An 11533-nucleotide genomic window follows, 5' to 3' on the forward strand; every position below is an offset into this window, starting at 1 on the left:
GTCCTTGGTTGAAGAAGGGGTGGGGGGTGATAGCTACCTATGCAGGCTGGAAAGGGGTCAGTAGGTGTTGTCCAGAGGGGGGTCGCCGGCAGGGCCTCTGGGTGGATAGGTGGTGTGGCATAGTGCTGGTCCAGATGGAGAGGGCGTCCCAAGGAGTCAGTCTTCACTACCCCTTTTATGGGGCAGACTACCTCTGATCTCCTATGGGGAGGGCCTGTCCAGGCAATGTCAGTCACGTCCCAGGTATTCTTACTGAGCATGTGCAGCCTGGCACAAGGATGGGTTGCCTCATCTTTTTTCTTGAATGCTGAGTGTGGTTCCAAGGGCTGGGTCATTGGTCCAGGTATTGGTGTTGATGGTTCGGTCATTCAGAGGGAGCTATTGTTAGACCTACTGCCATTGTCTCTCTAGCATCCCCATTCATTCAGGAACCAGTTTACATTGGAGGGGTAGGTATGAGTCATAGGTTATACAACAGGGTATGGGGAACAAGATGGAGACTTGACAAACAAAATGGAAACTTGACATGACTTATGCTAACTTACATATGTAGGCCTAAATCATATAGTACCAGTAAAACAGTAATATGGAACAGTAAAAAGCAATATAAACATAATAATTATACAACATAAAGATGGAGAAAAAACAAAACAAATACAACTTGCTACCAAAATAAAATGCTGAGGCTTATCCTATGTCTTAGCTCACTTATACTTGTCTATAGGGAATAGAGAGGGAGAGAAAAAGTCAGAAACGGTTGGGGAAGGGAGGGAATGCATTTTAAAAGAAACAAAAAGAAAAACTGGGGGTTTTGCTACAACCTGAGTTAAAGTTTTTGGCTAGGTCTAGAAACAGTCTGCAGGGTTATGAAATGGAAGAGAGACATTACCTGGAACGGCTAACAGACAGCACAATTGCAGAATAAAGGACAGTTTGAATAGTGGGACATCAGGACCACTAAAAAAGATAAGAGAGTTGTTGATACCTAGAGGGTGGAGAGACATTAGCAGGAATCAGGGAAATGATTATGAGCCATGAAGTCAATTGAATCTCTCATCAGTGTGTAGAAATACTACTGCCCTTCCAAGGCTGTTGATTTTAAACTTTGTGGAGGAGCAGTCAAAGGGTTGAAGGATGTAATTGCATTGGTGCACATCCCCTGGATCTCTCTTTTAGAGTGCATTTGTATAATCCAGCGATACTGGTGTGATTCTTGTACATTTGCTGTCTCTTGCAGCACTGATGGAAGAGGAAAATGCATAGGCTGTAAGTCTGGACCTCATGTTAAAAATGTACATTCTTTTCTTTGATAGAAGAATTAGTCTTCTTTTTCACATAGTTTTATTCTACCAGTTCTCCTTACCTATACTTAAGTGATTCTCAACCAGAATCACTTAATATTGTGTTTTTAAAGATATTTTATTCCAACAGAAAAGCATGAAGTTAAAATATTATTTGAATATACTGTAACCCCTCTCCCCCCCCACAAAAAAACACATCAAAAAACAAAAAAACAGAAAACAAAAACACATGAATAGTTTTCAGTCAAAGTTAGTTGGGCATTTAGAAGTTAAAATAAAAAAGTTTAAATGGAGTGTAGCCCAGGTAACTTGGGCATATACTCTCCTTCTCCAATTGAATGGGTTGTTAGCTGGCAGGTGTGGTGTGGGGGGAACTGCAGACCGCTCAGTTTCCCTCCGTCCCTATAGATCCAGGCCAGGACAGTCAGGGGACTTAACTATTTGCACATTTATTTACATTAACTTATCACAAGGGAAAGGAACATGGATACAAACCATATGTACAATGTATATATATATTTATAAGATATCTAAACTAGTAACATAAACAATACCTTCTGGGTAGAGGACATAAAACCTTATACCAGTGCTCCAGATACAGGTAAGTATCTGATCTGAAACAGATAAACTCAATCCTGAGGGGAAACCCCAATGCCCTTGGGCTTTTCTCAAGCCCTACAAAGAAGCTGGTAACTTTAGAGGGGCCCTCTCAGTGGGATCTCCCCTTTCAGGAGCCCTTAACTAACCAGGGTGGGGACTCCCCTCCTATGGGAATCCTCTTTCCCCTGCAACTCACGGCTCCCAGGCCTGGAGGGTGGTCCTTGTCCTCTGCGCCAGGCTGCTCTCTCACCTGCAATGTGCTTTGGGGGGTTGCTGTCCCCTGGAACAGGGCTCTACTATGCAGGGCTTCTGGGGCCTCTGGCTTGGCCCTGTCTGCTGGCTCAGCAGCCCGATCACCGTCTGGCTCTCTGGACTCAACCTTTTGCTATGGGTTGGAGGCCCGGGCTGCCTTGTGTAGCACCAGACTCAGTCCGCTTCTGGACCCTCCATGCAGCGCCTCCTGCACCGAGCTCCCAGCCTCGTTCCGGGGGTTGAGGACCTTAGCTGCCCAAGCACTCCAAAGGTCCTACTCTGTGCACTGTCTTGTGCACCATGTCTCTGGCTGCACACGAGAGGTTGCAGACCTGAGCCACCTCATGCAGCTCCCAGGGTCTGGACGCCGTGTGCTGTGCTGCACACCGAGAGCCTAGCCACTGGAGCTGTCCGCTGTTCCTCGCTGATGGAAGTCTCCAGGGGCACTTCTGGACTACAGCTTCGCCCTGCTGAGCAGCTCTCCTCAGCTCTTCTAAGCCCCGCTCTTCTCTTTTTTCACTCCCAGATGTGCTTCCCTCATGCTGGGCATGCAGATCCTTTTATATGCTTCAGGGCTCCACCCCTGAAGTCTTCCGGACCTGGGTGTTGCAGTCTTCAATGAGGTCCACGGGCAGGGGAGGGGGAACTCCTCTCCCCCTCCCTTCAGGAAAGGGGTGTGACTGAACTCCTCTTGCTGCCTCCTGATTGGGGAATGAGCTCCACCAATCAAAACAGCAAGATATCAAGCCTGGGACTCAACCCAAGCTACAGAAGGCAAGCCTGCTACAGGAGGTTAAGGCTAAAGGAGAATGATAGAGTTACAACATTATGTAAGTTTTTAGTGTTTGAGAGCTAGGTCCAGAAATTCTGGTATTGAGTTGGTAATAGTAATTTCCTATACTATACTCATTGCCCTGGTACATGTGCTTATTAATGGTGTTTATTATTAAGAGGCAAATAATACTTCACATATTGAATTGGGACTAAGAAATTAGCTTAAATTCCTGGCTCTTCCACACACGTACTGTGTGATCTTGAGCAAATCACTAGATTTCTTTGCACCTCAGTTTTTCATTTGAAAAATATTCTAGTTAACAGGGTGATGATAAGGGCAAATGATAGCCTGTCCATGTGAATTTTTCAGTGACCTTAAAGAGGCCAGGATTTCATCTTGGATCTGCATTTCAAAAATCTCTTGCTTACTCCAAGTAGTGAGAACAAACAGACCCGCCTACATCAAATGTGCTTGGTAACAAGCCTTCAAGAACTGTGCCAAAAGTGAACACCCTTGAAACACAATCAAATAAAAATATTTGCATTTATTTTACATTATTTATAAGGATGCAATAAGACCCAATACAGTAGAAGAAACACATGAATACAAAACAAAGGAATGTTTACCAAATTCATATTTTAGCAAAATTAGCAGAAAATTTAGATTACAAAGGAAAGAAAAAGAGTGTATATGTAATAACAAGTTACAACCTATTCTCATCTATGACATCTTATCTAGCCCTTATCTCATGAAATCATGCATTCTGGAAGCTGAGACCGTGTGACTCTTTTCTAGGCCCATCTCCCTTTCTTTTGCCGTAAGGACTGTGTCTTCCAACACTTACCACACTACATTAATTTTTACATTACCTCACTTATTTATTACAATGAATTTATTCTTTTGGGACTTTGGCACATGGAATAAAGAGCCTGCGTCTTTTTTTTGTTGGTGGTTGAATTTCAGGATTTTTTTTCCCCCATTTTGTGGACAAACTGCAGAATTAGCCTTACTAAGCCCCACCTCCGGGCTGCCATGTTGGCTGCCAGGATGGTCCCATAATTTCCTGCCACCCCATGACATGGTCTGTGACATCAGAAGTCCCACTTCCAGGCCACAATGTTGGCTGCCGTGTTGGCCACCATGCTGATCCTAGTGACATCAAAAATCACCATGTTGAGCCCCGTGACATCAGAAGTCCCAGCCCCCCATGTTGGCCCTCAAATCCACTGCCTCATCACATGCCCATGACATCAGAAGTCCGACCCTCCTGGCTACCATGTTGGATACCATCTTGGTCCCAGAAAGCCCTGCTGCCCCATCACATGCCCCTGTGACATCAGGAGGTCTGCTTCTTGACTGGGAAACACCACCTCCTCAGGCTGCAGAAGTTCAGCCCCCTAGGCTGCGAGGCACAGGCATGGGCTATCAGGTAGTGAGGGGTTGTGACCCCTCTAACAACTTGCCCTGCCCCCCTCAACCAATTGGTAGGAGAAGAGGGCTTCCAGGGCATTAGACCTCCCCCCAGACTGATGCTGATCCGATCGGAGCAAATATAGGGGTGGGACCAAGGCTGGAAGTCTCTGGCCTACCTCTTTCCCAAGTCCTGTTGGGAAACCCTCCAAACCAGGCTGTGTGTTTTCTGAGACTATGCTAATACAGACAGAAGCAAATATGGATTCTTACATGACACCTGTAAGGTCCCTCATTCATTCTTTACCACAAAGGGTTGGCAGCTGCCTGCTGAGAAAATGCTACCATAGCAATAGTTCTGAGGAGGGGGAGATTAAGGAGAGTAGCTCCTTAATCCAAGGATTGTCTGAGATGCCTGATACCCAGACACCCAGAGCAGATGCTCAGGATTCTGGAGAAGAGGGATGCCTTGTGCTGGATGCTGAGAGAGAAGAAGATGTCTCCAAGGGAGCAGAGGCACTGGTGAGAGACTTGATCCACGGGTAGGGGGGGCCCTTAGAGGAGTTGGTGGTAGAGCTTTGAGGGGACCCTGGTGGGGAAGGAATTAGCTATGAACTCTTTAAACATGTGGTTAACTACAGTTTTTCCTTTGAAATCTCTCTGCAGCTTGATGAAACAATTCTAATGACACCAGACAGACAGCGCATCAACAGATTTTAACCCCTGTATTAGAAAAGAGAAACTATTTTTGTGATAAACAGAGGCTTGGTGCTTCAGATGAAGAAAAAGATGCTGCAGCCTTTAGAAGACAACTAGGGATTGATGAATAGGCCCTGTTTCATGGCAGGAATGTAAAAGCCTCATGAAATCTTTTATTCGTGTTTGTTGTTTTGGCATATTGCTTGACAAAGAGACTTTTTGAAGACTTCATCACCTGTCTCCTAGCTTCACCAGTATAAGGAAGCCATGAGTGCGTGGATTTGACAGATGAGGCTATAAGACAGATGAGGTGTCCACCTCAGGTACTTTGGACTGAGCTGTGTAAGGAAAGTTTTCTAAATGTCATTATTGCATTAAGGTAGTTTATAGATTGTCTGTGCTTCACTGAGAAACATTAAGCTCAAATTGTGGTGATTATAAACCATATTCAAAGATTTCATAGATTTTATAGACATTAGGGCTGGAAGGGAGCTCGGAAGATCATTGAGTCCAGCTCCCTGCCCCAGGGGCAGGAAGTCAGCAGGGATCATAGGATCCCAGCAAGATAAATATCCAATTGTCTCTTGAAGGTGTTCAAAGTAGGTGCTTGAACCACCTCCGGTGGCAGTCTATTCCAAACCTTGGGGGCTCAGACAGTAAAGAAGTTCTTCCTTATGTCCAGCCTGAAACGGTCATGGAGGAGTTTGTGACCATTCGACCTTGTCATCCCTTGGGGTGCTCTGGTGAACAGATGTTCCCCCACATCCTGGTGAGCACACATGATAAACTTGTAGGTGGCCACCAGATCACCCCTGAGCCTGCGCTTTTCCAGGCTGAAGAGTCCCATGGCTCTCAGCCTCTCATCATCATGAGGTCTGCTTTCCTGACCTCTGATCATGCACATGGCTCTCCTCTGCACTCTCTCAAGCTTCTCCACATCCTTTTTGCTGAATACCCAAATTCTGCTTTATATGGAGTGATCCGTGAAGAGGATAAGCCTCTGCTACCCTTCATTGAATGCTTAATTAGGACAAGAAATGATAAATTCCTGCTCCGCAAAAAAAGTTTAGCTAGGATATAGTACGAAACTAGCAAAAACAGTAAACTTTGTACAGATTTTGGTGGAAATAAGTCTTATTACAAATGCACTCTCACTAATGTCATACTTCAGTCTTCTGGGTAAGAGGTATGGGGATGCTTTGAATCAGACCTTGGACAGTATAGATGGGTGTGAGGATCTGTTGACCTAAGAAACATAACAAAAGGTAAGTGAGGGGGTCTTGTACTATAACCTCTCCTGCTTAATATATTTTTATATATTTATACATATAAATATAAAAGGGGTCCCTCCCAAGGAGATGTTGGAGCATGCCTGAAGAAAAATCTGTGGAGCAATTGAGGACAATCACCATCAAGTAAACAGACCTACTGGCTGCAACAGGTGATTTGTTTACACCTAGGGACATAAAAAGAGACCAGGGCATGGTGACCACCCCTCAATAGGACATGTTGAAACATGGCTGAGGAAGAAGATAGAAAAACAGGAAAAATTGTGATGAGTAGCCACCCTCAATTATCCAGGTCTGATAGCTATAATAGGATGGTTTGTTTACACCTAAAAATATTGCAAAGAACCTGGTAAGGTGGCACCACCCCAAAATTGAATGGATTTGATTCCATTACCATGGCTATACAGGGATGAATTAAAGACCACCATACAAAAACCGGTGCCATCTTTGATGATGTGTTCCATCACTGTACCAACTGGAGAGAGAGACCTCATAAATATTTAAATCAGAATCCATCAAGGTATAAACCCCCTAGAGTTCGGGTAGGAAAAAAACCCTTTTCTTTAGATGCTAATCTGCTTCAGGACAGGCCCCTGGTATGTATCCATTACTTTAACTCTATATACATATAAACACCTTTTCTGTTTGATTACACTATCTTTTACTTCTTCTTTTGGTCTTTATTATAGAGGGGACTGTTTATTAGCAACAGCAAATAACTCTAATTTTTCTCAAGAAAACACTTTCCTTCTGCTGGTCAATCTGCTTCAGAACAGAGCCAGGTATATATTCATTATTTTTATTTTGTTTGTATATATACAAACCAGGGCTGTGAGAAATTTTGGCAGCCATTTCATTTTGGAGGTGTTTCGGCTCATTTCAGCACCCAAAACACTGAAACCAAAATGAAACAAAAGGCTCTGAAACATCTCTGAAACTAAATGAAACCATTTGAAACATTTCAGAAATGTTTTGGAATGTTTTGGAGCTCCTCCCCCCTCACCCAGGAATAGTCTGGGACAGCCCCACAGCCCTCTTTTAAAAGTCCCGGGAGTTCTGGGGCTAGATGGGGGATGGGACTGGGTAGGGAAGCCATGGGGGCTTCTCCCATGGTTCCCCACACCAGGGCAGAGGCAGACACAGCCAGAGAAGCCATGGGAGAAGCCCCCATGGCTGCCTTGCCTGACCCCTTCCCCCACCCAGCTTCCCGGTACTTAAAAAAAAAAAGCTCCACACTCACTGGCTATGGCAGTGGTGATTGGAACTACTGGGGGCTCATGGCAGAGCCCCCCCCCATGCAGCATGGGGCAGTGGAGGGCAGTGGGGATCACACCACCCACTTGGCACCCATGCGGCAGCTGTTGTATCTCGTGGGTGCAGCATGGCTCAGCAGGGTGCTGTGCACTGTCTGGGAGCTAGAGTGGCTGCAACAGTCACCTGGAGCCCAGTACTGCTCAGACCCAGGGGCCCCAGCTTGCAGGCAGTGCACAGAACCATGGGGCAGCTGCTATGCAGGTGTGATTCCCCACTACACCCCGCTGCCATGCACTGCATGGGGAGTCTCTGTAAGAGCACCCAGAGGCCCTGATTTTTGCTGCTGCAGCCAGTAAGTGTGGGGCTTCAAAAAAAAAAAAGCCCCACACTCACTGGATGCAGCCGCAGCGATTGGGGTCTCTGGGCGCTCATGGCAGAGCCCCCTTCTGCAGTGTGGGGCAGGGGAAATCACCCCCCCCACTTGGCACCCATGTGGCAGTTGTCGCATCACATGGGTGCATCACATAGGTGCAGCGCATGGGTCGCATCACGTGGGCTCTGTGCACTGTCTGAGATCTAGGGCTGCTGGAGCTGCCCCAGCTCCCAGACAGTGTGTGGTGCCCTGCTGAGCCACATTGCACCCACACCATGTGACAGCTGCCATGCGGGTGCCAGGTGGGGGAGCAATCCCCACTGCCCCCCGCTGCCCTGTGCTGTGTGGGGGGCTCTTCCACAAGCCCATCAGAGTTCCTGATCATCGCTGCTTCAGCCTTTTTTTTTTTAGATGGCTATGCCATCATTGATGGAAAACCCACTGCCTTTGAATTTAATGGATGTTTTTTCCAGGAATGTGTCACATGCTACAATAAAAAAGAGTGGAACCCTTTGACAGGGACAACCTATGGATTTACAATTACCAGGCACAGTATAAGGCCAATTATCTGAAGAGAGCAGGGTTACTGTCCAGACCATTTGGGAGCATGCATGAGGACTCTGTTAGAATCAGACAGGGAGCTTATTAGGGTTGTATGAAATGGCTATGTTTTGGTTTGGTTTCGGATTCGGCCATCTTGGAGGACAGCAATTTGTTTTGGTGTTTTGGATCACTGTTTCATTACAATTCAGCCGAATCTGTTTCAGAGTTATGATGCTGTTTCAGCGCTGATTCAGAGATTTGGATTGGCCGGGAAGAGGCAGGCACAGCCAGGCGGATGCAGGTTCTTCTGTGGCTCCTCTGGCTGTGCCTGCCTTTGCCTTGGTGGGGGGAGCTGTGGGAGAAGTCCACATGGGCCTGGCCCATCCTCTGCCTGGCTGCAGCCTCCCAGTGCTTTAAAAAACAAACTAACAAAAAAACCCCTGTACTCACTGGCTGCAGCAGTGGGAATTGGGGCCTCTGAGGGCTCATGGCAGTGCCCCCCCATGAAGCGCAGAGCAGCAGGGGGCAGCAGGGATCACCACCCCACCTGGCATCCATACGGCAGCTGTCACATGGCGCGGGTGCAGTGCAGCTCAGCAGGGCACCGCATGCTGTCTGGGAGCTGGGGGACCTCTAGCAGTTACCTGGAGTCTGGCACTGCTCAGCCTCAGCTGAGCCCCCCAAGGCAGCACAGGGCAGTGGGGGGTAGCGGGGATCTCCCCCCCTTGCTTGTCACCTGCCCAGTGACACAGGTGGAGCACGGCTTGGCAGGGCTTTGCACGTTGTCTGGGAGCTGGGTCCACTGGGGATGAGTGGTGTTAGGCTCTGGGTGGCTGCTGGAGCTGCCCCAGCTCCCAGACAGTGCATGGCACCCTGCCAAGCCATGCTGCACCCGTGTGATGCAACAGCTGCTGCATGGGTGCCAAATGGGGGGGGCGATCCCTGTTGCCCCCACTGCCCCATGCTGCACGGGGGGACTCTTCCATGAGCCCTCAGAGACCCCGATCACCACTGCTGCATCTGGTGAGTGCGAGTTTTTTGGTTTTTTTGAAGTGCCAGGAGGCTGGGGCCAGGAAGAGGTGGGGCTGGGCAGGGCAGCCATGGGGGGTGGGGGTTTTGCGGCTCCTTCAGCTGTGCCTGCCTCTGCTCCAGTTGGGGGAGCTGTGGGAGAAACCCCCATGGCTGTCGTGCCTGGCTTCATCCCCTGCCTGGCCCCAGCCTCCTGGCACTTAAAAAGGAGGGCTGTGGTTGTAGATGTTTCAGAGTCTTCCATTACATTTTGGATTTGGTGTTTTGGGTGCCAAAATACCTCCTAAATGAAACGGCTGCCGAAATTTCGCACAGCCCTAGAGATCATCGTTCTTAAGCAGAACCCAGTTGCCTCCTTCTCTGCTGCCTATGGACGCTCTCTTTGGGGAAAGAACTGACGCCATCTGTCTATATTACAAAATTTACCCTGGTGAATAAATACACTATTATGATTTTACTAGCCTCTATCCCTTTGTAAACAAAACAAAGGAATAACTTGTTGGACACCTTGAGATCTTTCGTGACAATTTCAGCCCCATGTTGAGCTATTTTGGATTGGCCAAGGTAAAATTGCACCCTCCAAGGGCCTTTTTTTTTTTTCATGTGCTGCCCATAAAAGTGAAGGGGAAACTTATGTTCCCTCTGTGCCACATCTGCATGGAAACAAGACAGCCAAATTGCACCCACACTTATGAGGAGAGGTGCCTCTTGTGCAATTGGTGCACACCGGAATGGAACAAAGCTGTTGAAAAGGAGTACAAGGTGGCTAAAATCTATAAAGTCTGGCAGTTTCCCAAAACCACTAACACCCTGTTTTTGGAATACATAAACCAGGGTCTGCACCTCTGACAGAAACAGGAAGCCTTGGGGTACCCTACCTCGTATACTGATAAAGAAAAACACAACAAATATGTGTCCAATGTCAAACAGAAGGAAGGTGTGACTTTACACCCAGGGCATATTAAACCCAACCCTGCAAAGCGACAAATAGCAAATTTCTTTCTAAACTCTTTGTGGAGTAAATTCAGCCAGAGGACATATCTCCCCAACACCACCATTGTGAGAGACCCCAAAGTACTTTTTGGCTATCTTTTTTCTTCTGCTTATCACATTTCTTTTTGTGACTTTATTGATGATGAGACAGCTTGCATATCTTGGAAGCATGCCAAAGAGCAATACAGGCAGACAAGGTTCCTTGGGTGAATTTGATATCTTTTATTAGACCAACCCAAATAGTTGGAGAATAGTTATTAAGCAAGGTTTCGGGTTCAAAAACCCTTCATCAGGCTCAGGAAGCTGCAGCAGTTGGTGTGTGCTCTTCCTGGATGGAATGAAAAGTAAAGAAGCCAGGGGCTGGGCTGGGCTGGAGAGTCAGTTGCCAGGCAGATTATAATGCATCAAAAATCCAATGTCTATGTTTAGTCCCTGATCTCTAGTATCCAGCAGGTTGATGAAATGGAGCTCATAGGCTCGTCTCTGGGAAGTGTTGTGTAAGTTTCCCTAGAGGATCAGGACTGAGAGATTGGAGAGAGAGTGGCCCTCCTGTGAGAAATGTGCCCCCACCGGTAATTGGGTGTTTCTGTCTTTGATGGATTTCCGGTGTGCGTTCATTCTGGTGCGCAGTTGTTGTTTGGTCTCTCCTACATATCTTCCATCAGGGCATTTGGTGCATTGGATGAGGTATATTACATTTCTGGAGGTGCAGCTGTAAGATCCAGGGATGCTGATGGCTCTGTTGTGGAGTGTAGTAATAGTGGGGGTGGTGGAGATGTGTTGGCAGGTTTTGCATTTCTTGTCCTGGCACGGTCTGGATCCTTTTGGTGTGTTCTGGGCTTGAGGAAGTTTGCTTCTGGTGATGAGGTTGGCGAGGTTCGGTGCTTGTTTGAAGGCTAGGATGGGTGGCTCTGGGAAGATCTTTTTAAGAATAGGGTCTTTTTCTAATATGGGTTGCAATTTTTTGAGGATTTTCCATACAGGTTCAAGGGAGGGGTGATGCGTCATAACCAGC

The 11533-nt window shown here is 47.2% G+C and overlaps 1 pseudogene; it reads left to right on the forward strand.

Annotated features, from left to right (window-relative positions):
* The first annotated feature begins 4001 nt into the window (after positions 1-4001).
* On the forward strand, positions 4002-5168 carry LOC112549811 (annotated as a pseudogene).
* The last annotated feature ends 6365 nt before the right edge of the window (positions 5169-11533 follow it).

Source organism: Alligator sinensis, unplaced genomic scaffold (genome assembly GCF_000455745.1).
Source record: "Alligator sinensis unplaced genomic scaffold, ASM45574v1 scaffold49_1, whole genome shotgun sequence".
NCBI lineage: Eukaryota > Metazoa > Chordata > Crocodylia > Alligatoridae > Alligator > Alligator sinensis.